At 46.6% G+C, this 23,525-nt stretch overlaps 1 protein-coding gene across 3 annotated transcripts in view; it reads left to right on the top strand.

Annotated features, from left to right (window-relative positions):
- The window catches only part of LOC101788978 (ubiquitin carboxyl-terminal hydrolase 42-like), a 94,833-nt gene that overhangs the window by 20,221 nt on the left and 51,087 nt on the right, over positions 1–23,525 (top strand). For all 3 annotated transcript variants that reach the window (XM_063234485.1, XM_063234484.1, XM_063234483.1), the window contains exon 2: positions 5,697–5,853. The gene's annotated coding sequence lies outside the window, so the exon portion shown is untranslated. The remainder of the gene's footprint in view (positions 1–5,696; positions 5,854–23,525) is intronic.

Raw genomic sequence — 23,525 nt, 5'->3', positions numbered from 1 at the left:
TTGAGACAGGGTCTGAAAAGTCATGAAGCTGTGTAGTCTGAACTCAAATTTGCAGTCCTCCTGCCCCAGTCTCCCAGAGCATTGGGATCAAAGCCAAGGGCCCTTGTTCCTGGCCCTCATTTCTTCTTCTTCTTCTAAGGGCACAATCATAGGGTACCAGGTTCCACTTTAATTGACCCCATTTAAATGTAATCACTCTTGAAAAGCTTTGTTTACAAACACAGCATCACCCTGAAGTTTGGGTGCTCAGCACATGAATTCTGGGTGTGCAGTTCACCCAGGACAGAGTCCAGCAGTGAACTGCTCATGGGTGCAGTGGGAGCTTGGCTAAGGTCCTCTGCGCAAGGCGTCAGGGTGAGTCTCTAAGGTCACTGTGCCACCCTCCTCTGACGCCACTGTCTACCTCTTGGTTTTGTTTCCCCAGCTCTTTTACTTGGTTTCCGTCTGCCTGTGTGTCACCATCATCCTCGCCTCCCAGCTCACAGGCTTCACCTTCCGTGAGCACCTGGCAGCCACAGCGCTCCTGCCTGTGCTGTTCAGCGGGTACACCTCGAGGGGACCCTGCAGGAGGACGGTCTGTGCTGTGAAAGAGAAAGCCCTTGGGATGCTGTGAACCTGGTATCATGCTGTGATGCTCTCCCTTGTCAGGCTGTTACATGTCTCCTGCCATCGAGGTGGGAGGAGCAAGCCCCAGTGAGGTGATGTATGGCCCTGGGGTGGGGAGGGAGGCCGACAGTATTAGGAGACCTTGCAGGCTGGGCCCTGGCCCTGTCACAGTGAGGCTGGGGGCTGCTTGGCAGGCCTGCAAGGGGAAGTGGTTCCTGGTCACTGTGCTGTAGCTGTGGCCTCTAACATGCAGTGTGGTTAACTCTGGAACCGTGTCTGGACAGAGCCTCAAGGGTGTGCCATGCCATTGGCCTCTTTTCTCTCTCCTGGAGGATTAGGAGTTTGGTCTGACACTGTCACATTATTCTCTGGGAAGAAATGCCTAATGCAGAGAGTCCTGGAGTTAGTTTCTCATCTATGTCTCTCCATGGTCCTGGCTAGCAGTCCCGGAGCTGTGCCTGCTGAGCCTAGGGACTGGGTGTGTCTCACGTGGGTGGCTTCAGGTCTCCAGAGGCCACTTTGTCAGAGCACAGAGCATACTATACTGACTTAGTAGGACTCAAGCCTCATTGTGAAATAAAACCTCCAGTTGTCAACCAAAAATGACAGCTAAAATGACATTTACATATTTTGTGTTCTACCAGTGACCTGGGATCATTCAAAGCATCTAACTAGGTTACAGGGGTTTAATTAAAATACACATTATACTGAGATGGATGGATGGAAGGATGAATGGGTGGAAAGGCAGGTAGGAACCCAGGAAAAGTACCATTTTGATTAGTTGTGATATTGCTGATTATGACGATATTTCTGTGTGGCCTTGAAAACGTTATTTCCTCTCTCTCAGCCTCGGGTTCTTCTCTATAGACAGTTTCTGTTGCTGTAAAGATTCAGTTAGGTCATTGATACAAATTTAGTGGAAGTGACTTAACAGTCTGGTAAATTTAATTTTATAATTGTTATTTTAGAATTCTTTTACTCCGTAGTACATAGCATGTCCTCAGCTGTAAAAAACACACAGTACACATACCCATACTTATATACTGTCTTAAAAGCTGACAAGCCCTTATGTAAAGGTCTGTGCTGGTGAATGCCCAGGTCTCCAGGCCGATGTCAATGCTCTGTCTCCTCGCAGTGTGTGGAGAACAGACGGCTCTCTAAAGATACTATTAAAATGTGGGAAGGAAACTTCACAAACTGTGATAAAACCTTGACTTCAAATGGTTGGAAACCTAAATAACAAGATTTTAGACATCTTCATGAACCGTGACTCGATGGCAAAGCCCTTTAAGAATTTGCATCCCCCTGGGAATCCTCGCTGTGTACGTAACTGCATTTTCCAAAGGATTTCAGGAGGATCACGATGCATTGCTGTGCTATTGCAGGCCGACAGGTCACACACTTCCTCCTGAGGATTCTGAGTGACAAGGATAGAGAAAGTGTCGAAGGTAACCCAGACCGAGACTGTAGTCAGGGCTGGTCTGAGGAAAGAGTCCAGAGGCGGTCAGAGGGTGAACAGAGACCATGGAGTCACTGGATTTAAGAGTTCGTTACTTTGTCATTGGAACAGCCATGGGCTTAGCTGGAAGCGTGATGGTCACCCTGAGCGGAGGGAAGGCCAGCCTTTCCATAGGTGACCATGAGGAGCTGGCTTCCTCTCCCTGTGTCCACAGGACCTGCAGGTCCCAGGAACCAGAAGAAGTTCCAGGACGGGAAGTGAGATGAGACGGGCACTGAGCAGGGCCCTTTAATGAGCTGGAACCGGAGGGAACATGGAAGGGATACATGGGTGGATGCTCAGAGAAGATAACAGAAATGCCCAGTAGTGTGTTCGCTGTCAAGGATAACTTGGTATTTAGACTGTAAAGGGAGGCATAGACAGTGTTTGAATCAAATGAAGAAACTAACACCTAGCAGTGTCGGGAAGGAAAGTTGGTCCTGCTTGTCTGAAAAATCGGAGCCTTCGGGAGGAGCCTGGTGTGTGTTTAGTGCTGACCTGTTGTGAAGATGAGGTCACTGTGCTTTATTTGGTGTCTTGGGAAATTCACACACTGCAGGAAAAGGGGCACAGGAATGCAGAATACTTGTGAACAGTGTACCCATCCCCACCAGATTCTGAAACCATGAAAACTCTACACCATATTTTAATAAAACCATGGCAGTAGGAGCCATGGTTGGCTTCACCAGACAATAGATTATGCTCTGTAAGTCAACTTAATATTTCTTTCCTCAAAACCAGAAAAAGATGGGGGCTGGCTTCACTAATATGTTCATTTCTACCACGCATTTGAAAGGTAACTCATGCAAATGTAGTTAAAAAGTTTTGAGGTAGAATCTGGGCTGGTCGGAAGCCACACTGAGACTGTCACCAATGCCGTGACAGCAGCCTCCAGGGCCTCACTGAGGCCTGTGTCTTCCTTTGAGGATGCTTTTTCCTCAGAGGATGCTTTGATCTGCTTGTTAGGTATTTTACAGGGTATGACCCAGGATGGGAATGTTAGGTAAAGGGTGACAAAATGCTGATTCTGAGCAGACCCCTGCATCAGGGAGGTGCTGGACAGCAGGGAGGTACTGGACAGTTTGGGGCCTTCAGCCTGCGGGCAGGAGTGGAGCATCTGTGCTGGCCCCTGCTGGGCCCTCAGGTGCCCATCAATGGAGGGCACAGTCCCCTGTGCTTTGTCCACCGTCAACCACATCAGACACTGTGAGTTGCTGCACCCCAAGTGACCCCAGCCCTGGTGTCACCAGGTGGACAAGAGAGAGCCACTGGGTACCATATTTTACAAAGAACAAAGGCAGACCCCGTCTTCTCTGTGGAGGACCAAATTGGCTGCATTAGTGGACTGTTATAAATTCTGTGTGGTGGGAGAGAAAAGCAGTTTGTTACGTGTCATTCCAGGACACAGAGTTTGAGTCGGCAGTGTTGCTAGAGAACTTTTTTGTTCCATCCCCAGAGAGTTGTATAGTGATTAAAGCCAGCCCCCTGATTGGTCCTCAGGGTGGACCCCGGTGCCAAGGGGTTGTAGTCTCAGCAGTCTGGGAGGCTGAAGCAGGAGGATTCCAAGTTTAATCTCAATTTGGGGAGTTTAGCCACTAGCAAGACCATATCTCAAAATAAGAGCCAAGAAGGGTGGTGATCAGCTCAGGCTAAGGTCTTGAGTTCAGTGCTCAGCTCTGCAATCAACTAACCAGTTAATTTTACAGATCGGTCAGCAGCCTGCACCACGGCTTGCATTTCACTTGCACAATTGCTGAGGTTTCACTTGCTTCTCAAGGAAGCCCCGTGACACAGGGCAGCCCCTGCTTTTTGCCTGCAAAGGGAAGGCAGAGAGTGGAGTGCTGTGTGTGTGAGCCTGGTGGGCTGTGGGTCTTCTCTGTGCTTCATTTTCCACTTAGGTATTGACAGCTTAAACGTCCAGCAGCTGTGACTTGGCACTCAGTTCGTTACTTTGATCTAATGATTTTGCACAGATCCTGTTTAGTAATAGTGACTTTCAAGGGCCTGTCTCCATTATAGGCTCTGAAATGGTTTTCCTCGTGCCCCAGCAATCACAGCATGAGAGAAGCTTCTGAGACCCCATGATTTTATGTGTGGTGTCCCGTATGTTTTCCACAGCAGGAGAGCTGTGTCTGTTCACCTCGCCCTGCGTTCCACTCTTGGATTTCGTATGCAAAGGGAAGCATGAGAAAATGATGACTATCCAGGGCCCTGGCACCTCTGACAACGTTTGAAACTTAATAATTTTCAGAGCTAGTTAGCATATTAAAACAACCTCAGGCATTTAGGAGGCACTGAAGTGTTGCAGGTTAAACAATTCATCACTGGAAGGAAACAGTGACCCTATACCTGGAGAGCGCAGAGAGTTCTGTAAGCATGCCTGCTAGATGGCTCTGATGGGAGCCGCTGTGATTTTTCGTTTTGTATTTTATTTAACAAACTGTGCATTCATGTCTGTGACACATACTAAACACATCATGGTAAATTGAGGCATATACAACACCACGTGTTGACCCTTTAGTTTCCCTTCTCTTTTTCTCCTTCATATCTCTCCCCACCCCTGATGGTCTTTGGCTTTCCATAAAATTCATCTCACCATTTCCTGCTACCTGTCTTCTATTAAAATAGGTGACTTCTAGCTAGGCATGGCAGTTCACACCTGTAGTCCAGAAGGCTGAGGGAGGCTGAGGCAGGAGGACTGCAAGTTTGAGCCAAGCCTGTGCTCAGACTTAGAAACTTAGAGAGTTTTACCTCAAAATAGAAAATAAAAGGGCTGGGGATGAGGTCAGAACATAGGCTCTGGGTTCAGGTCCTGGAAGCGTACACGAATAGGAGACTTCTCCACTGGTGCTGGGAAAAGCAATTCCAAATTCCAGCTTCTGTTAGTGGTGTGCATGGAGATGATCTCGTTTTACTGTGGCAGGAGGAATTGGCCAGAATAAAGCCTGGCTGTAGGCTGCGAAGACAGGAAAGCAGGAGGTTTCCTCCTGGAGAGCTTGGGTGGTTTGTTAGGTCCCAGTGTCCTCTGAGTACCCAGCTGTGTCCTTCCTGCTTGGTGTGGGGGCCACAGGGAGGGCTCCCATGCTCAACCGCCCTTGGGGAGAGCTGTGCAAGCTCCACTGAGGTGCTGGTTTGCTTCATCAGGCAGACATGCGGTATCCAGGCACATGAGGGCAATAGGGATACAGCAGTGGTAACCACCCAGGACCTGACATGCAGCAGACTGAACACACAGCTCTGCATTTTGGTTTTTGTGCTTATTTTAAGGTAGTGCTCTGCAGCTTTCTGTGCTGCTTTCCTTCTGCTCTCACTGTAACTTATAGGGATGGAGCTTGGGCTGTTGAGAGGCCCCAGGGAGTGGTGCCCCTTGGGAGGAGAGGAGGTGTGAGGGGCAGGAGCTTGACCTGGGAAGCAGCTAGGGGGCCCTGCTTCCAATTGCATCATGGCATCCACAGAAGCCCCGGAGCAGTGCTGTATCCATGGAAGACCCTAGAGGCAGGAGCAGGAATCACCAGGCCAATAGAACTGCCTCTAAGCTCAGTCACCAGACAACTGTCACAGCAAAGACTCCGCTTTTCTCCGTGCTTTTCAGATATGCAACGCTCCTGTGGATATATCTGCTGTCTGGAGTCTTCCCCAGTGCTGACATGGCCTTCATCTCCTACGTCTTCCTGAACTTCATCTTTGGAATCTGCACCCTGCTGATGACCATCATGCCACGGCTGCTGGCCATCATCTCCAAAGCCCAGGTCAGTTGTCCATAGCATCCCCCGCCCTGCTCCAAGGGCATGAAGGACAGGGACTGGGGGCCTTGGAAGTGTTGCTGCTTTTGCAACTGGAAATCAGTGGCCATGTGCCAGTTTCCACCGTCATTAAACTCCAGAAAGAGAAAGCAATTCTCACTGACAAACCTGCAGCATCACAGAGGCCACGCTCCTGTGCAGTGATGGTTGACAGAAGGACACAGAGTTGTTCCTGAGCCAGGGCTGTGTCACCACGGCATTCACAGTCACATCCCTGGCATCTTACCCAGGGATAGCTTTATGGAGGACTGGCCAGAGAGAGAATGCAGTGAAAAATGTACCTTCAAAGTGCTGCATCTTGTCGGGCATTGGAAGGCAGGACGGGTCATGGTCAATGACTGCAAGCTCAGTCCGGAGGACAACCTGAAGATCCTGTACTCTTCTAGACCTAATTTTATTTTACTGCTTCTCACATGTTGGAGCAAAGGGCTGTCCTAAGTGTAGGGTATGTGGCCGGGCAGCATTTTCCCTGTGAGCCAGTGCCTCTGTTCACTTGACTGGTCACTTAGGAGCTGCCCCACTAGGCGTGGAGGTCAGGCTGGGTGCTCCCTGCAGATCCCGGGCCCCCTCAAGCTATCAGCTCCCCACTGGTGCCTCCCTCTTGACCCCTGCTTGCAGCCAGCCTGGACACCTACTAGGCAGCTGTGCGAGAAGACTTTAGAGTCTGCACGCCCCTTGGCCCTTCCCGTTCCTGCTGTCTCTTCTCTGCAGTCCGTTTGTGTTCAGATTCCTCATGGTACCCAGGTGTTTGCCTGATGGAGGATCTAGAACATCTCTGGGGCAGGGGCAGGGTGGCCAGGTGTTTGACTTGAGCACACCTGGGGGAGGGCCAGTGTTCTACTGAGAATGTTGCACAAAACTCTCCCCACAAACCCAGCAGTATATTTCAGTTGCCTAGGTGGTAGTTCCAGTAGCTTCTGGCTCCTAGAAACAGGTGGTCACTGTGATGCAAATTATAAGAACAGGTCAGAGACAGCCAAGTACTCTACCTCTGTGACCCCCACGCCTTTGCAACGCATGCAGACCGCCCTCCCTGGGCCTTCGAGGGCTGACATTTTGATGAACTGATTCCTAATCAATGCCTGTCTGATGCTACATAAATCTGCCTCCAAACCCTGGGTGTCATTCAGTGTTTCTGCTTGCCCTAGCAAGAGCCCAGCTTGGGGAGGGGCAGGGTGCCTTGGTATTTGGCTGTGAGCACATGTGGGGACCCACAGGGTCCAGGTGTCTGACACAAAGCTGAGAACATACCTGGGAGGTACAGTGTTCCTGGGGAGGCCCTCAGTGCTGGGCCCATTGCCAACAAGGCAAGGACTGGTCCCTCCCTAATCCAGGTGGCTTCACCCCTAACGATGATTTCAGAGGCCTTGTAGACTTAGTGGATAGGGAATATTATGGTGCCTCTTGTTTGGTAAAGCAGTGAAGTATGTAAATACCTATTATGCAGGTCAATGAGGGGCTGATCTCTATCAATGACTTTTACAGATCTGGTTTGTCTGTACGTCTGTATCCGTATGTCTGGCCTTTAAATAGTAAGCTCGCAGAACAACTCACTGACTTTAGCTCCAGGAGAATATTAAAATCCCGGAAGCACCCATGGTTCCCTCCATCTCCTTCACCATCTGATAGTATAGGGCCCTCAGAGACGCCAGGAATCATGGTGACCCGGGATCAGACCCAGGACAGCTGATGTATACGAAACCTCGGGGGTCAGCTGAACGGTGCAGCTGCCTTACCTGTGTGGGTGGTTTCCTTACTAACTCGGTCCTGCAGGCACTTGTCTCCACCCTTGCCTGGGGACCATCGCAGGACCCTGAAGATGAGGGACAAAGCCGTCCCTCTTCCTATGTCACCGCCTTAATTACAATTCCTGCTGAGAGCCGCAGAGTTGTGCAGCTCCTCCATTATCACTAATAATAGGAGCTCCTTTATTGTGGGTCATTCATCAATGCAGGAATATAGGTTCACAAAAAATGGAATTCATGAATCTCCTAGGACTGATTGAAATTTATAACTAGTTGCACTGAAAAAAAAAACTGAGAAAGGATTAAGTGAAGCTTTTATACTTTCTCGGTTTATTTATATATTAGACAATAAATGATCTTAGATCAATAAATAGTCTAAAGGTTACTACTGCATCTTCTGCTGCCCCCAACCACATTTCCTGACTGAGCCGTGTTGTAAGTCTGTATCATAAGGAAAAGCATACTCTGTGTAGTATGAAATAAAAAAATTGACAATCCTGTAGGTTGGGGGTTTAATGTTCCTGGTGTGACACTGTTCTGCGCTCTAAATACACGGGATGGTGATTTTTGCTGCCTCATAAAATATGGTTATATGTTAGGAACAGTTACATGGTTTGACTGCAAAGAGCAAAAGACTGTGAAATAATGCAAGTCTCGATTTTTGGTTGTATTGCCAGGGCTGGCTTGGTAGTGCTAGTTAATGTGCCCTTTCTGGGTTACGTGCTTTAAAGCAGCTGTCTGAGGGTAAAGATCAGCTCAGTGGACTAGCATTTGGGCAGGTTTTCTCCCCAGGCCGTATTTCTTGCCAGAAAGACTGTGCTGTGACCCCAAGGTGAGAAACAAGCCCCTTCCTGCCGGGCTGGCATGCACATATTGGGCACACATCTGTCACTGACCATGTTTCCTCGCTGGTACTTGGGCTCACCTTTGGGAGCCGTGTATATTTATTGAAACACTGAAATGCAGTTAAGGGAGCAGAGCTGGTGACACCCAGTGATTTGTCAAAAATGTTTAGTGGACAACTGCTGACCCTTGTAATCAGTCTCAGAAGGTAAGAGGCATGCGTGTCAGGAGGTAGGGACAGTCATAGAGGTTACAGGAGTCATTGAATTTTTAGATGGATCCAATTTAAAAGTTGAGTGCAACTCTACAGTGTATCCTACATTTTTACTTTTTCTAGAATTCTCTTTGTGTTCCCCTGCTGCTGATGGTTGGTTCTGTGACACCGTGCATTTCCGTGCTTAGGGGCAAGCACTATATATATTTACTGTCTGTTGTGTGCTAAAGGAGAATGAATCAGGTGTGCGTGCTGTGGAGTAGCTCACAGTCCCAGTGCCCAGTGTGACCTGCTTACGTCTCAGTCACGTCACTTATGAGCACTGATGTCTTAGTTTGCTCAGGATGGTGAAACAAAACAAACCACAAAAGCCTCATGAGGTGAGGCATAAGGAAAAGATACGTATTTCTACAGCTTGGGAGGTGGAGGAGTCCAAGACCATGGTGGTGTTAGATGTGAGTCTTCCCAAGTCTCCTTAGGAGCTTGCAGATGGCGGCTCTGTCACTGTGTCCTCGCACAGTGGGGACATAGAGAGAGCTTGGGTCTCTTCCTCGTCTCCTAAGTGCAGGAATTTCATCATGGGCTCCACCACTACGACTTCATCTACCCTAACAACCTCTCAGATGGCCCACCTCCCAGGACTGTCACCTCGGGACAGCAGCTTTCAAATAAGAGTCCCCTGAGAATGCGAATGTTCTGTCCCTGTCATTTGGCCTCTGGGAGTGACACTCAGAGGTGCATCCTGAGGCCAGTTTGTCCCCAGCTGTGGGCCTGTGTGCTTCCAAATACAAAGATAGGGCATCCATAGCACACACACTCCCATTCCAGAAGGGCAGAAAGGAAGAAAGGAGTGACGGGTCCCAGGAAGTAAAACCTAGCGAGGGCAATGCCATTAGCTTCTCAGTCTCAGGAATAACACTCTCCAGCTGGACGGCTGTCTGAGGGGGGTCACTGAGTAACTGGGCCTGGAAGACCTAGAACGTGGCTCTAGCAAGGAGGCAGAGAGGTCACCTGTATTTGTTGTTGACAGGAAATAGATTTGATTTTTTTTCTTTCTTCTCTGCAGAATTTGCAGAACATCTATGACACCCTGAAGTGGGTCTTCACGATTTTCCTCCAGTTCTGCCTTGGCCAAGGGCTGATAGAACTGTGCTATAATCAAATCAAATATGACCTGACCCACAGCTTTGGCGTTGATTCCTATGTGAGCCCCTTTGAGATGCAGTTCCTGGGCTGGATCTTTGTGGGATTGGCCTCGCAGGGCACGGTCCTCCTCCTGCTGAGGGTGCTGCTGCACAGGGACCTTCTGCATTGGTCGGGGTATGTCCTGAAGGGCTCATCTTTGAACAAGTCAGGGCAGGACAAGTCCACCCTGGAGGTTGGCATTGTCATGGTTCTGATAAGATTTTCTGTTTCTTCTTTGTTTATTTGTTAGATTTTTGTTTGGTGTGAATCACTGATAATAGCAAGGAGAATTTCAGAGCATAAGGTGCTGACCTGCAGGATGATCTTTCCAATGACTGAGTCATCCCAGTGTATTTTCCACTTTGAAATTGCTCAATTTCCTGTTGCATTGTAGCACCTAAGGTGAACCTGGTTGATACCATGAAGTAATTTCTTTCCATGACCCAGTGCCATTAGTTTGAGGAGCAGGAAGGTGAGGAAATTTAGCCCCGTGTAGCGATGCTCCTTGTGAGACCCAGTTCCTTCTGAGACTGTGTTCTTGCCTTCGTCAGGCAGAGGTGAGTCAGTGCTGGCAGGGGCGTAGTGGAGGTAGAGATGTGTTGTGTGCCTCATGTGCATGCTCTGGTCCCCACACATACAAGCCTGAAAATGGGATTGAGGGGAGCTTTGCAAAGATGTCTGAAATATCCTCAGATGATACATCTGAAATCCGTCAGGAAGAGATCTGCAGGCTCATGCACAATGTACTATAATATATCACCCTCTCCATGAGCTGAACCCCCTGACCTGCACTTTCTAACTTCTGATGAAGAGAAGCATTCTTTATGCACAAATTAATGAAGATCCTGCCACGGAACCTATTATAAAGATTATAAATCTTTACTAATACAAAGATTTATAAAGATTATAAATCATTACTAATCTTTTATGGTGAGCCTCTTACATAATTTCTTTTCATTCATTTTCTCCACGAGGCCCTTCTTTGTGTGACCCTTTTATGCTGTTAAGTAGAGTACAATTTTGAATACCAATTCCAGCGCTCTTCTGAATTTGGCCATAATCACTGTAGAATTTGCAGATTCCCACCAGCTGATTGAATTCGGAGTAGAATTCCGAGTGCCTTTCAAACATAATTGGCTGTGTGATATCCCTTAATAGTTGAATGTTTTAAAACCTGTATTGCAGACTCTCCTCTGGCAGATTTCAGGTTGTTTCTTCTTTCTATAGTATCAAAGAGATTTTTCCTTAAAACACTTTGCATGTTACCTCTCCTTTGCAGAGTGTATCACATGCACCACATGTTAGAAGAGTGGTCTCCATGGCCACCGCAGAGGGTCCGTTTTATCATTCTGTGGTTTTGTCTACTTTAGGCACCCACTGCTTCCCTGTGCTTTATGACTTCACAGTGATCATGAGACTCTCCCAATTTGTCATTTATATCCAGACCCCACCAGGTCACTAGTCTCTGCCTATCAGATTCTCACAAGGCCCTCCTACCGGCTGGCCTCTTGTGTCCCTGAAGCCCTGTCTGCTTCTCCCCCGTCCCCACAGAGGACACTGGCCTCTGGTCACCTCCCTACCCTCACTTCCAGCACTGTTCCCATCCCCACCCTGCCTTCTGGGCAGCTCTGGTTCTTCTCAGAGTGTCCAGGCTCTTTTTTTCTGGAGCGGGACACACTTGTCTTGTTTATGTGGCAATCATGCCCACAGTCTATTCCTGTAGGAAAACTAGAAATTTGAAAACCAAGGAATTGCAAAAACCCTAAGCCAGAAATGTTGTGATAATAAAAGACACATTGCTCTGAGACCCCCTCCCCCTTGAAGATCCCACATCCCATGGCTCCTGTCACTTTGGGAAGCAGCTCTGGAGTCCTCTTTCCCGAATGTCCTTGTGACAGGGGATAAACGGTGGTGACCGCTGCCGCCCAGTGCCATCCAGCAGAAAGGCAACTCCTAGAATCATGACACTGTCCTCATCCCCCTCTTTCAGTGGATCTGGCACTGTGAGACTCCTGGCTCCTCCCCAAAGTCAAAATGACAGTGGAAGGGAAGTGGCTTGAATTGACTGAGGACATGAAGGCAGCCAGGGGAGCTCAGCTAGAGACCCTGGGGAAGGAGCCTCCCAGAGCTGCGGTGACCAGCGGCAAGGACAACAGGATGAGAGGGTTTAAAACACGGGGGTAAGATTTCAAGGGGGTTCCTAGGGCGTGTTTTTACTGTAATACACTAAAAAATTATAAAGATCATATCTTGTAGTTAATTTGGGGGGAAAAGGGAAAGCTGGGACATTTGTGTGGAGGTAGAGAGGCCCTGCCTTCCGAGACCCTGGCTGGGACTTCGTGGCAAGCACCACCCCACGCCTGCTCTGGCTCTGTCCTGCAGGCTGTCACTGGTGCTCCATTGTCTGCCAAGAACCTGAGTCTCTGTGAGCACCAGCCCTGCTTCTATGAAAATGAGATAACATAGTATAGCCATTGTTCATTCTGTTATTTGATTCTGAATGCCTTGTAGTACTTTCTCTTGAATAGTTCTATAATATTTTGTTATGTTTGATACTATTGTATATGAAGTTACACTCAACTATTTCAAGAAAAGAGACATTATGGTACATACTGTTAATTATGGGTGGCTTGTGAAATACTGTGTTGCTTACATTGTTTGGTTCTGATCTGCTTTGTTATGTCCTCTTTTTTCTTAATCTGTTTTAAAAAAATTAAAAAGTAGAACTGCACTCAGAGGAAGGCATGAGGCAGGAAGATGCATCCAGGTCACATCGGGCCACAGCCGGTGGCTGCTCCTGCCTCAGGGACCAGGCCCAGGTGAGCAGATGCTGCTGCCATTGGCCCCTCCCTGTGAGGTGTCCCACTGACCACCCTCCCTAAAGTTGCAACCCCCGCCCTCTGTGCTTTCCTGGGCTGCAAGGCATCCTCCACCTCCTGCTACTGTCTACCTGGAGGGTGGAGGGCACGGGCCATGGCTATGCTCTTCCCTGCAGTCCTCATGGCCAGTCCTTCACTCAGTGATGTTCCAAACTATAGTGACTTGAGACCTGGTGAGAGCTGAGGTCAGGCCTATAGGCTCTGATTCAAGCTTCTGACTGTCCTCATTTTTCTGGTACGGGGATCGAACACATAAACTAGCACATGCCAGGCAGGTGCTTATGCCACTGAGCCAAATCGCTGGCTGTCCTCTGTTTTTAAGTGGGCAGGGCAGGCTGTTGTTCCTGCTTTGCAGATCCCCACATTGGGCTGCTCGCTGCTGACCACTGCTGTCCCCCACTCTATTCTGTCCTCTCTCCTAGGTTGCTTACATTTGAGTCTGTCTCTGCTGGCACCTGCTCCAAAGTGTTCATACTATGACATGGTCCCGGTCTCAGGCCAGCCACCTTGGGCTAGGTCAGGCCATGACTGCTACTCTTCCCTTGTCCTCACCCTGGCCAGCAAATCATCCCACAGTGTGCTGCCCGCCTACCACCAGCCTCCCCTAGACAGCTGCTCAGACCACAGGACAGCAGCACTGCCCCTACCAGGCCCCTGTCTGGTGCTCCCTGTACTTCCACCAGTGACTCTCCTCTGCCCCGATCCCCCCAGACCTCCACCCCAGTGGCTCGAGGACCCTTACTCTTCAGCCTCACATTTGTTTTGTCTCCATAGCAAGCAGCTCCTTCAAACAACTATGGGGTTGGCTTTTTGGAGAGTCTATTATCCTTTCTCTCTCTCTGCCCATGGCAGCCTGCAGGGCCACCCCAGGTACTGGCACTGTCACCTTAGTGATAGGCCAAGGACAGAGTGACAAGAGTTGCACAGGCTGAAAAGAGCCAAGGATCCACTGGAACAAGGCCAAGCTGACTGCTCTCTGTCCCCTCAGTCTGCTCCTGCCCTCGGTGGGTGGGCAAAATTTTGACAGCTGTAGGACTTACCAGGAACCTCTAGCTCTAGGCCAGAAATCAACTGCACACATCCGTGGAACCTCAGTGGCAGTGGCCATGCTGTGGACTCCCTTGCAACTCAACACACGTGTACCTTTCTCTCGACACACAGTTTCCAGTACCATATCTGAAAGTGTGCATCAGGTCCCCAAGGCACCTGCACATTTAGGCCCTCAGCTCTGTTCTCTGGGTTGCTAGTGTGTGAACAGATCTCCTGTACTCTGTTGCAGTTGACTCAGGGTGAATATTATAAGACAGTTCTATAAATTATGTGGCCTGCGTTGTTTTTCTTGCAAACTGACTACAAAAGACAGGAAGTGGCAGTTAAGAAGCCCAGTCAGACTCAGTTTCCACGGACAGAAACACAGCATGATGATCTCTCTGTTTTGGACTCTGCCAAAATATCAGAGAGACTTGGAGAAGTACAGAACCTGAATACTCATGACCTATCTTTGTAAGTCAGGATGCTCCACACTAGGAGGAGCATTGATTGGCACATGCCGTGAAAAGACTCAGGAGGATTTAAGACAGCCAGCAAGGCTCAGAACAAGGAAATTTCTGTGCTTGCAGGTTGCAAGTAGAGTGGAGACAGAAGTGGCCCCTGAGGAGGCTAAGCTTCCTTTGAAAAAGACGGGCTGCAGCCACAAGAAACTGGAACCCACTGTTCATGTTCAGATCAGAGATGCAGAGGTGAAATGCAGTCAGAAGCTTGAGAAGAGGAGGGCGGTTATGACTGTGAGACTGCACCTCAGAGGGGAGAGAGGCCAGAAAAGAAGGGGAGCACAGAGGAGCAGCCTGCTCTGAGCATGGTGACAAGTGTCCTCAGAACTGAGACGTTCATGTGAACGGGGGGAAAAGCTTGGAGTGATGTGCCCATGAGCCAAGGACACCAGCGAATGCTAGGACAGGCCTGCAAGGAATTGTCCCTTGGTGCACAAAGGAATCTGGCCTGCTGATTGCAGGAGAATGAAATTTTGCCTTTTTAGGCATCCAGTTTATGGCTAATTTGCTGTGGTAGCCATTGAAAAAAATCATACCTTGTGTAGGTGATTACTCACCAAGAAAAGCAAATGTTTCACTAGAAAATTTTAATATATTAAAGTATTGCTCAAAAATTGAAGCAAAATAGTGGCCAAGTTTCAATCTACTATACTTAGCATCTAGTTCTTTATTTTTAACCTACATGTGTCACTCAGAAGGAGCTGAAATTTTAAAGGGAATCATAAGCCAAGTTTTGTTTGCTTTTTGTTTGGGACAGGGTCTCCCCTGTGGCTAGCTTAGGCTGGTCTTGAATGCTTGGTCCTCCTGCCTCAACCTCTTGAGTGCTAGTTTCTGCTTTTTAACAAGTTAATTTGACCTGATCAGATTTATGATCATGGATTTGTGAGGACTTAATCCTGGGTTCTTATTTTGTGCTTTCTATTTTACCTGACTTTCCAGCCTCTTGTTAAATTCAAGTTTCCTTTATTCAAACTTTCCTTGTAACTTATGCATGGTATTTAGTTCCTGTCTCTATTGACTACTCTGAAAATCTTAACAACTACCTAAACTTACTTGTCTGTCAACATCTGGAAAATCTAGCAGACTGCTACTTTCCTTTGTAGTTTCGCCTTTTTATTTTTTATTTATTTATTTTTTAAAATTTTATTTAAGGAGAAAAAAAAACCAGAAAAATGGTACAAGTAACACAAAATTTAAAAAATAAACAGTAAGAAATGACTAGTTAAAGGATTACATATTCTCATCTTAGAAATAGTTGTTCAAGTTACAAAATTAAAGCATATAAAGTGGACTTTCAAACAGTGAGACTGCAAACACTTTTGTTCAATGATCCAACAAAACTCTGTAATATGGTTATCTATCTTATACACTAAAACATATGTGCAGTGATAACTTTTAGAGCACTTTCTTTTCTTTTATACAATGTCAGTTACACATTTCGGGTTTTATTACTCCCATAATTCTTACTACTTTTTTTGAAGAGAGTAAAAGCAAATGTGACATATCAGAACAGAGTCAGTCAAATCAAAAGGATGGACATAATAGATAATGTAAAAACAAAATACAAGGTGATCAACAATGGTTACCATACTGCCTCTTGCTATCCTAAGAATTGCCTATAAAATCACTTGTAATAAAATTGAACAAAACAGTAAAGAATAAAACCAAAACATTGGAGACATTACAGGACCTTAAAAGAACATAGTAGTCAACCAGAATGGGTGTCATAATGAATCTTTTGTTCTCACAGTTGTTGCCTATACTTTTGAACTTGGTACTATCAAGGTAAGCAGAATAGGAGAAAATCAGTCAAAACAAGATTGTGAGGGCAATACAGGGTTTCAAACCAAGTTAATAGGAAATCAAAGTAGGTTATTATAATGTATCTTGCTATTTTTATTTATTGTTCCCTTAATTAAAAAGATAAAAATAAAAAAGTAAATAATTAAAAAAGGAGATTGAGATAAAAGAGGGCATAACAACAAAACAGTGCAGGTCAAAACATAACCATTTAAGCAAAATAGTGTTTCAACACAAGATATTCTGACATAAAAGTAGTTACCATAGTGTCTCTTGCCTTGAAATCTTTGAGTATATCTTCATATACTGTAGCACCAAACATATCCAGATAATGTAAAACCATTCAAGAGAATGACATTATTACAGGGTATTTAGAACCAACTAACAGAAAATGAACAATGGTTTCTGTATAATCTCCTTGTCTATAAAAGTTTTTGCTTCTATTTTTATATATAATAAACTCCAATAAAATAGAACCTGTTAAAACTGATGGAGTCAGAAGAATTAAAGCTTGATGGCACTTCAAAGCAAGATGATACTCAGTTAGCACTAGCTATTATGATGTCTTGGTTTCTCCAAAATAGCTGTTCTTACCATTCAATCTTCTCTGCCTTATTTCTGTTGAGCTCTTTTTCTGTGGTTTGTTGTCAGTTTGTCTTCTTCATTTCGCTTTCTGCTCCATTCATTGTGGCCTCTCTGCCACTATTTCTGGAATCTTGGTATTTTCCTTTTTTAGAATATCCTGCAGTATTCTCTGTAGAGTTGAATTGGTGTTTGCAAATTCCCCTAGTTCCTCTTTATCTTGGAAGCACTTTGTTTTTCCATCAATTTTCAGGAACAGTTGTGCAGGATATATCAATCTTGGCTGGAGGTTATTATCTTTCAAAGCTTGAATTAATTCCCCACATGCTCTTCATGATTTGATGGTTTATTCTGAGAAGTCTGCTGTAATTCTGATGGGTGTTCCCTTGTAAGTGATCTGTTTCTTGTCTCTGATGGCTTTTAATACTCTGTTTTTATATTGGATTTCTGGAATTTTGATTATATGTCTGGGTGTAGCTCTGTTTGGGTTGTAGGTGGCTGGGGTCCTGTATGCCTCATACATCTGAGTATCTTTACGTTTTGCTAAATTAGGGAAATTCTCTTGGATTATTTCTGTGAATAGCTTTTGTAGTACATTTGTTTGTGTCCCTACTTATTCTTTTATGTTCTTAATTTTTAACTTATAGATGCTCTTTATCTAGCCTTTGTATTATTGCTGTTCGTTTTCTTATTTTTAAGAAGTTTTTCATTTCATGCTCCCATATTACAAATCTGCCCTCCAGTTCAGATAATCTATCCTTAGTTTCTTTCAAGATGTTATGCCAGCTTTCAATAGAGCTTTTAGTTTCCTGGTAATCTCTTTGAACCTGCTACCCATATTCTATGTTTTCTCTCTTTTCTCCATCAAACAATTCTCCCCTTTTTTTCTGTTCTTCCATTCCACCGTCTGTTTTTTCTTGGGCAGTGCTTAGCATTTCTCTAACTATTCTACTTATATCTTGCTTTATTTCATTAAATACTTCACTTTTGAACTTGTCTATGATGCTCCAGAGATATCACTTTATGCATATTGGTGCCGTGTCTAATATTGCATGTTTCTCAGGATTGGGGGCTGAGGACCCTTTCTTGTCGCTCCCTCTTCCCATATTTCTTGTTCCTTCTGTACAAACGTATATAGGAAGCCCAGGTTCTTTCTTTGTCAGGTATAGTTTGTTTGAATTGCGCTGGCTAGGTGTTCCCACCCACTGCAGTATATTAGGGAGATACAGACCTGGGCAGCCTATGCTGGGCCCATCCCTCCAGGTCAAGCTACCGAAGGCTTCACTGCTAGGGTGCACCTCCAGGGGCTGGGACCTGGTTTGGGCTAGTCTACTGGGTCTTAAGTCAGTGGCGACACCAAGGTCAATCCTGCTTGAGAAGGGAATATGCGACTAAGGACACTACAGTGTCCTGTTCTGGCTAGTGTGTCCAGTCCCAGTATGTCCTTTGTTGAAGCCTACTACTCTATGGAAGGGTCCCTGATCCACTCACTCACTACAGGTTGATGCAGGGCTCCCTGCCAGTCCCGCTCTCAACTCCATTACAGCTTCCCACTCTCAGAGCTTTCATGCCTCTCGCCTTGCTGTGCTGATTGGGACGCAGCAACGACTGCAGGAAATTCATATCGCAGCTTCCAGTGGCACAGGCTCCAGCTTTCGCGCTGAGACCTTATCTTTTCCTGTTATAGCACCAGGATTGCATTTCCAGTTGATTTCTCTTAGTTTAGTTCGTTCCTGGGTCGGCAGGGTATATCTCCACTTGCTTAGGACTTCTCGCCCCGCACCATTCCTGGATTTTAAGTGGGGTGTCTCAGAGAGCCTCTGGAGCTGCTGCTATCTCTCCACCATGTTCTCCCGGAAGTCCTGCCTTTTTATTTTTTCATTTAGACTTAACTGTAAGCCCCACCTTCACTCCTGCCAATTCTAGGGGATTAAACCCATGGTTTCTCTATCAGACGAGTTACACACTGCTCTTCTCTTAAAAATAATAACATTTTTGAGATCACCCTGTCAAGTTGCTCAGGCAGGAGTCCATATTTGGTATCCTTCTCCTTCAGCCTTTGATAGCTTGGATTTCAGGCTGGAGCCACCATATGTGGCCGAACTATGAACATCACATATCTTTCTACCTTGTGGATTCAGTTTTGTTTGTCTTAGAGGTGTAATCCTCCAACTTCTCAATTGCTAGACTACAGGGGCAAGTCTTGGCGACAGAGTTCTTGCTTGAGTGAAAAGGTCTTTACTCGCCCTTCTTCTGCGTGAGACTGAAGTCATTTTTCCTCACATCCTGGGACTATTTTCTTGCTGTCTCTGATCCAGTGTTTTCTGGAAACAAGCTCTTTTCTTCTTAATAGGCTTAGTCTTTTACCCTGGAAAATTTAATGACTATCTTATGACTATCTCTTGACCTACAAATTTTGTGGTAGTTTACTCGTTACATCTAAATAGAGGTCCTTCAACAATTTATACTTTTTACCATCTAGTAAGTTCAGTGAATCTGAGGAATATTGATTAGTCTTCTTCTAAAATCACCCAGGGTTTCCTTAAAATATTTCTTGCCTTCCATTTGACATTCTCTCCTTTGGGATTTCAGTTGGATGAAATCTGGGTTGCAGAAATTCATCTTCCATGTCTTGTTCCTCTATCAAAAACAGTGAAGAGAAACAGTACCCTCTCCTGTAGGCCTTAAATCCACATAGAAGCAGCATCATCTCTGAGACACAAGCCCAGAGTTATTGGGAAATGATAGTAATTCCACTTCAAGGAGGGGGTTTCCAAGATGAGTTCAAAAGACACGGGCTTCCACCTTGTTCCTGTTCCTCCTCACCTCTGCTGGTCTCCAGGGGGAATGGCTAAGTCTGCTGCCAGACTGAGCTAGGTCCTCATCCAAGAAGGAATTGGAGCCCTGAACCACCTTAGGATTGAACAGAACCACCAAGTCACAGAGCTAATGCTACACCTCAGAAACTGGAGGAAAATGTCTGCACATGTTACAGCAGATCACAACCATGGAGGGGGAAGTCGGGCACAAGGATTGTTAGCAAGTGGGAGCAATTGGGAAAAAGGCCACAATGCCCAAAATAGCATCTCCAAGGGAAGCTTTGAGAAAAGGAAATGAGGTCACTTGGATCAGACAGGATTCTAAGAAGCAATAGTAAAGGAGTTCCTGAGAGCTGGAGGAAGGGGTTTCAGGCAGTAACAGCTCCAGAGGCTGTATCCAGGAATTCTGTGGCCTGCACTCAGCCCTCAGAGGCCCCAGACTGACAGAGTTGTACAGCCTGCCACAAAATTCCACGGCCTGAGGAGAAATGGTTCTGTTTTTCCAAGAGGCTCTGGAGGGTGGGGAGGAGAGGTGGGAGCTCCCTGCAATAGACACGGGCCGAATGAGGACTGTGGAGTTGGAACCGCATCCTCCCCAGGCTGTGCTGCAGTGAGGGCTCACCTGAGGGGAGAAGGACCTCACCTTGTCACATATCCTCAGGTTCTTATCCTAGGCAAAAAGTGCCCACCACAGGATTCTCTGAGGAGAGCAGATTGTTAACTTGGGACCTGGCACATGGTTTCTCACAAGTGAAGAAAACAAGCAGGAGGACTGGGCCTGGCTGGGAGAAGGGTCTGGCTGGGGCTCTGGGCAGGCAGATGGGAAGAGTGGGGAGAAGGATATTCACCTGGCAGGATACGGGGCTCGGCCACAGAGTCCTGGGGAGCAGCAGAGCGAGGGCTGGGTAGCAGCATTCTCGGTGTGCTCCTGCTTCACAGGCCCTCCCTTCTGTGTGGGAAGAAGAAATGACGTAAAGTTGTGTGTTCCCAGAGAACCACATGGGGTCCCCTTACCTAAGCAGCCAGGCCAAGGCCTCATGGCACTGAGGTGGTGCTGACAACTGGCGTTGCCTCCCCAAGGTCATTTGGAGACTGCGTGTCTGCTCTACATCAAGGTGTGCTGAGGAACAGGGCCTGGTCCCCTTGGCTTCATGTGACTCTGTCATAGACCCAGGCAATGTTTCCATCTTCCCTTCCAGCCAGGGCACTGGGTTTACCCTGGAGGCCAGGTTAAAACACCCAGGCATGGCCTCCTCCAAGTCCCCCCACGGTGCTGATGTCCTTACCTTCCCTTGCTTCTGGCCAGAAGACTGAGGAAGTAAGGCGCTAACTGAGGAGCTGGATCTCTGAAACTCAGCACATGCACTAGCAGGTCTAACAGCCAGTCTGTCTTCCTCTTCGAGCTTGCAAGGAAAGAACATGGGATCTGCACAGCAGTCTTCAATTATGGAAGGTTGTTTTTTTCATTATTGAATTGTTTCAGTTAAATTTTTTTTTTCAAATCCATTTTATATCAAAATAAATTTCAAAATGTCAATCAGGGGCGACAATGTAAACACATTGCATATGGTCATCCAATTATGGGATTAAAAAAAGGCTGCTGCTATGGAAAATGCATTGAAATCAGAGCATATGAAGACCTAGGCTGATTATGAAAGGAAAAAAAACCTGCATTAAAGAATTTTTAAAAAGTGCTAACATCTTTTTTAAAGCAACTCTTGTTTGGAATTGCCTTTACCAAAGGTAAAAGCCAGTAGTGGATTTGGAGTCCTAGCAAGGGTCATAGGAAGGATACGAATAAACATATAACCCAGCTTGCAAGAGATCCTTAAGCTCAAATTCAGGACACCTTGTCTTATTATAGGATGCAGTGCATGGGACACACACCCACTGCTGTGGTACCTTGATCACGGCTCACCAGAAACCCATCCTGGTGGAATCCACGGATAAACTGCTACCAATGTGTTTTTTTTTTTAATTATTATTATTTTTTTTTATTTAAGAGGAAAAAGAGAAAAACACAAAACAAACCAAAGCGGTGTAAGGGTACACGTAATACAGAACTACAAAAAAACAAAACAAAACAAACAAAAAAAAACATAACAGTAAGAAATCACCTGTTAGTATATTACATATTATCATCTTGAAAATAGTTCCTCAAATCACACCAATGTGTTTTGAGAGGTGAACTATCTGGCAAGCAATTGCTCTCGTGTGGCCAAAGGCAGAAATTGAGATGGAACGTTGCAAAGCTTGGGGTCCCAGTCAGAGCACAACAGTGGGAAGTAGTGGAAGAAGCAGAGAAGGGGCACCTGGCCTGCTGGATGGAGCAGGAGCCCCGTTTTGAGGAAAATGAAGGGATCTCACAAGGTGGCTTTGGTCCATAGCGCTGGAGACCTTGGCTCATCAGAAGGGGCACAGGCAGCTGTGGTGGCTTGGGCACCAAGTGCATCTCAAGGGACTCCAATTCCTGTTCAACAGAGTGCTCACACCCCTGCACTGGGTGGTGTGTGCTCTGCCCACCACCAGGGAGGCAGGGATGGAGGAAAGGACAGCTGGGCACAGCAGGCCCCACCCACTGCCCAAGGGAAGAAGGCGGCAACTGACCCTTGGGTTCTGCAGCCCTGCCCACTGCCCGAGGGAGGAAGGCAGGGACTGACAGTTGGTTCTGCAGACCACGCCCACAGCTGGAAGAAGGAATGGCAGAAACTGAGTGTAGGGTGTGCAGGCCCCGCCCAGCACAAGGGAGGGATGGGGAGAACTGACAGCAGGGTCTGCAGGGCCTGCCCCCCACAATGCCCAAATGACAGTTGGGCTCGGCAGCCCCGCCCACAGTCCAAGGGAGGTGTGGCAGGAAATCACAGCTGGGCCCTACAGGCCCTACATAGCACCCTAGGGGAGTGCTCTCCCACCTGTTCCTCAGTGGGGAAATCTCAGGGAGAAACAGTCACCCACACCAAGGCCCCTGAGTCCTGAGAGACACCCAGATCTGAGGCCTGGGACATTGTGCTTGATGTCTGTGATTTTCCTGCTCCCTGTGCATCAGCAGCATTGCTATCACCGGTGACCACCCCAACTACAGCTCAGGCCTCTTGGGTCAGAAGTGGGGGTCAGACTCAGCATGTTCCATCTCATTGCTAGGGTTTTGGTCACTTCACATGTGAACTCTAAAAACAACTTCTTTCTTGAATGTTGATGGAATCCTGTCATTACTAGCTGAAATTTTATTTATTTTTATACCCGTATTAACTGTATTTTGTATATCAACATACACATATATCTTTCAGCTTCTCGCACTAGTAAGACAATACGATGTTTATACATGTCTGATTTATTTCACTTATGAGTGTGGTCTCAAGTTGCAACCGTTTATAAAAGACTCAGGTTTATCCTTTTGTATGCTGAGTAGTGCTCCATTTTATAAAGGTACTACTTTTTTAAAATCCATTCCTCAGTTGATGGCCATTTAGATTGTTTCTAAGATCTAGCTGTTACAAATGGTGATGCTGTACACTTGGGTGCACATGTATCACTGAGGTATGGTATTTTTAATTCTTGTAGGAAGACACACAGAAGTGGAATAGCTGGGTCAAATGGGACCTCCAATCCTAGGTTTTTGAGGAATCTCCACACTGACTTCCATAGTGGTTGCACCAGTCTACATTCCTTCCAACAGTGGAGAAGGTTCCCCCCCCCTCGCGTCCCCTCCAGCATTTGTTCTTTAATTTCTTGATGATGGCCATTCTTTCTGGGGTGCGGTAGATTTCAGTGTTGTTTTAATTTGCATCTTTTGAATGACTGGTGATGTTTAACACTGTTTTCATTTATGTATTTGATTTATTTATTTTTTGGTACCAGGGATTGAACTTGTGCTTGCCAGACAGGCACTTACACCACTGAGCTTAGTCCCCAGCCCTGCTGTTTGTATTTCTTCATCTGAGAAGCATGTATTCATCTCCGATGCTCATTTTTGGATTGGGTTTTTAAATCTGGAAGGACTG

This window comes from Cavia porcellus, unplaced genomic scaffold (assembly GCF_034190915.1).
Source record: "Cavia porcellus strain 051 isolate PalLab524CR breed Dunkin Hartley unplaced genomic scaffold, mCavPor4.1 scaffold_23, whole genome shotgun sequence".
Lineage (NCBI taxonomy): Eukaryota > Metazoa > Chordata > Mammalia > Rodentia > Caviidae > Cavia > Cavia porcellus.
Note: the sequence above shows the minus strand (reverse complement) of the source record. Positions and strands in the feature narration are given on the sequence as shown.